We start from the raw sequence: 4,198 nt of genomic DNA on the forward strand, positions 1-4,198 counted from the left end.
CTGTGTTAGCCAGGATGGTCTCGATCTCCTGAGCTCGTGATCCGCCCGTCTCGGCCTCCCAAAGTGCTGGGATTATAGGCTTGAGCCACCGCGCCCGGCTAGGAGGAGCAGTTTAAGGAAGACTGTCAGGAAAATGCCCTGCTGCCGATTTATTTCATAACTGAAAGGAGAAAAAACTGTAGGATCATTTACTGGTCTTTTGATCAGTAAAATGCACCAGCCCGGACTCTACGCCACTCTTCTCGGCTGCATGAAAGTGTACACGGCACAATTCCTGACCGCAGTGGGTTTACAATATAACCCAGGAGGCAAAGAAAAACCCAGTCAACAGCTCCGCTGACTGGCAAACAAACACGCTTTCTGTGGAGGTGCTGTGTAGAGGGCGCTGTGCAAATAAGAGCAATTGACAGACTCAATCTTCAGATATTGTACACCCAGTAGGAAGAAAAAGACAAGTATCTCGGCTGGGCGCAGCGGCTCTTGCCTGTAATCCCAGCACTTTGGGAGGCTGAGGCAGGAGGATCACTTGAAGCCAGGAGTTCATGACCAGTGTGGGCAACAAAGGCAGACCTTGACTCTATAAAATATTTAAAAAATAATTAGCCGAGCATGATGGCATGCACCTATAGTCTCAGCTGTCCGAGAGGCTGAGGCATGAGGATCCCTTGACCCCAGAAGTTCAAGGCTACAGTGACCTATGATCACGCCACTGCACTCCAACCTGAGCGACAGACTGAGACCCCATCTCAAAAAAAAAAAAAAGACAAGCATCTAAGTAAGTGGGCAGTCGAGCAGAGGGGGCCAGCACCGTAACCAGTGAACAAAGGGCCCTCGGTGAGCGGGGCTCAGAGGAACGCAAGAGCACACACCAATGGCAAGGAGATTATCAGGGAAGACTTGGGGAACTGTGTCTTGGAAGGCTGGGCGGGTTTTAAGTGGAGCCGGGAAGGGAGGCTTTCCTAGAGAGGGATCCACACGGAGAAAGTCAGGCATTTCCCAGGGGGTGGGCTGTGCAGCTGCCCTGGCTCCCTGTGGCTGATGTTCTGCGGAATGGAAAGAGCTGCCGCTGCAGTGCCGCACGACGGGAACTTACTGACTGGCTTGTCCTGAACCTAACTTCCAGGGCGTTTGAAAGACTTCTCATGGCAGTGTGGAGAAGAGTCCTCGGAAAGCGTGCTTTTCTAACACCACGCTGATTAGAAGGAGCAAAGGGTGGGTGGCTTAGGAAGGCACGGGTCCTACAGCAGTTTAGGATCCATGTCCGGGATCCTGGATCCCCACTGCAGACCCTCATGCAGTCCATCACAACCGACTCCCAGCTATCCTGAGTTCAAGGTGCCTGCTGGCACGCGCTTGTCACGTGGACAGGAGAAACTGCTGGCTGTGGCTTCCGGGGGGTCTGGGCTGAACCAGAGGCACAAACAAAGCACAGAATCATTTAGAGTGCAGAGAAGGGCTGAACTGCAGCACTGGCAAGGCCAGGAAGGGGACTAGGGGAGAGACGGGAGGGAAAGAAAAAGCACAGATTGCCCCGCAGCACCACCCAAGCACCAGCTTAGAGGTTTGAGTGGGCCCCAGAGCCCACGCTTGTTGGGAGGCTGGCTCCGAGCACTTGGCTGTCGCACTGATGAATTACAACTCAAGGCTTCACAGAGAAACGCTCTGAATCACGATTTCTCATCTCTGAGAAAACCAAGATAACAGGCTGGGGGAGAGGTGAGAAGAAGGGTAAATGTAAACCTCATTTCAAAAGGAGAAGGTGGTAGATTCTGTGCAACAGATTAAGTAAGATATTCATGTCAGGTAGGTATCTAGAAAGAGGTTACTAACACGACGCTCTGCAAGCACTACGAAGGGGAAGTGGTGAGGGCTGAGGTCAGGAACTGGTGCCAGACTAAGCCCTGCTGTTGTTTGTGTGTGTTTGTTACAGACTCAGAGATCAGGGAGATTGTCCTGTCCTGTAGAATAGTACACTGAGTTTCAGCAAGGGACTTTGCTTTCACTTTCCGTCTTTGAGGACGAGGCAGAAAAACATGGCCTGAGCAATGTGTAATTAGATGTATTTAGAAATATCGGCCGGGCGCGGTGGCTCAAGCCTGTAATCCCAGCACTTTGGGAGGCCGAGACGGGCAGATCACGAGGTCAGGAGATCGAGACCATCCTGGCTAACACTGTGAAACCCCGTCTCTACTAAAAAATACAAAAAAAACTAGCCGGGTGAGGTGGCGGGCGCCTGTAGTCCCAGCTACTCAGGAGGCTGAGGCAGGAGAATTGCGTAAACCCGGGAGGCGGAGCTTGCAGTGAGCTGAGATCCGGCCACTGCACTCCAGCCCGGGGACAGAGCGAGACTCCGTCTCAAAAAAAAAAAAGAAATATCGTATTTCATTACCCTAAAATGCATCTTATTTTCTTTTGCATTTTAAGACACATCTGAAATCAGATGTGTCTTATCACTGTTTCAACTAGCCCATCATGGTACCGTCTAGAGACAAGAGTGGACACTCCTTTTCTATTTTTAAGCAATCAAAATAAAATAAAATAAAACAAATAAAAAGAGGCTGGGGGCAGTGGCTCATACCTGTAATCCCAGCACTTTGAGAGGCCAAGGTGGCAGGCTCACTTCAGTCCAGGAGTTTGAGACCAGCCTGGGCACATAGCGAGACTCTGTCTCTACAAAAAAATTAACTAAATCAGCTGGGCATGGTGCCACACACTTGTAGTCCCAGTTACTCGGGAGGCTGAGGTGGGAGGATTGCTTGAGTCCAGGAATCAGAGGTTGCAGTAAACCGAGATTGCACCACTGCACTCAAGTCTCTGTAACAGAGAGAGACCCTGCCTCAAAAATAAAATGAAATAAAATACAAAAAGTACATAAATCATAATGATGCCATTCAATGAACCCTCACAAAGTGAATATGTCCATGCAGCCACCACCCGTGCCAGGATGTAGAACATTGCCATCCCCTTTTGGCCTCCTCAGAAGGTAAACGGATGGTAAATTCTGGGAAGGGCACACTGCTGGCGACAGGATGATACTGTACAAAAACATGGATTTTGGCTGGGTGTAGTGGCTCACGCCTGTAATCCCAGCACTCTGGAAGGCCAAGGAGGGTGAATCATTTGAGGTCAAGAGTTTGAGACAGCCGGGCACGCTGGCTCATGCCTGTAATCCCAGCACTTTGGGAGGCCAAGGCGGGTGGATCACAAGGTCAGGAGATTGAGACCACGGTGAAACCCCGTCTCTACTAAAAATACAAAAAATCACCTGGGCGTGGTGGCAGGCGCCTGTAGTCCCAGCTACTCAGGAGGCTGAGGCAGGAGAAAGGCGTAAACCTGGGAGGCGGAGCTTGCAGTGAGCTGAGATCCGGCCACTGCACTCCAGCCTGGGCAACAGAGCCAAACTCCGTCTCAAAAAAAAAAAAAGAGTTTGAGACCAGCTTGGCCAACATGGTAAGGTCTCATCTCTACTAAAAATACAAAAATCAGCCAGGTGTGGTGGTGCACACCTGCAATCCCAGTACTGCAATCCCAGTACTTTGGGAGGCTGAGGTGGTGGATCACCTGAGGTCAGGAGTTCAAGACCAGCCTGGCCAACATGGTGAAACCCTGTTTCTATTAAAAACTACAAAAATTAGCTGGGCGTGGTGGTGGGCATCTGTAATGCCAGCTACTTGGGAAGCTGAGGCAAGAGAATCGCTTGAACCTGGGAGGAGGTTGCAGTGAGCCGAGATTGTACCACTGCAATCCAGCCTGGGTGGCAGAGTGAGACTGTCTCAAAAAAAATAAATAAATAAAAATAAAAATTTGATCTGAAGTTACACAAGCACGATACTGAGAGGCAGCTCACTGCTTGACGGCTTGCTTGCTAGGAGTCAACATGTGTGGAACTAATGAAAACAACAAACTCTGAACCGACCTTCAGATGCATGGACAAAAGCACCTGCCCCCAAACCACAGTGATGATGCCAGTCATTCTGCTTCTGCTGGTCAGACTGTTCCTGGAACATTCTGTTCAATTTCACGCCTCAGGAGAAACGATCAACTTTCCATAGCAAGACTGTGGTTAGCCATGTCCAAGAATCTATATTCATTGTTATTCTCAAAACTTAAGACCAAAGAAACCCATTAGGATGCATCGATTGATTGATTGATTGGAGACAGGGTTTCGCTCTTGTTGCCCAGGCTGGAGTGCAACGGC

This window comes from Colobus angolensis, unplaced genomic scaffold (genome assembly GCF_000951035.1).
Source record: "Colobus angolensis palliatus isolate OR3802 unplaced genomic scaffold, Cang.pa_1.0 Scaffold76, whole genome shotgun sequence".
In the NCBI taxonomy this organism is placed as follows: domain Eukaryota; kingdom Metazoa; phylum Chordata; class Mammalia; order Primates; family Cercopithecidae; genus Colobus; species Colobus angolensis.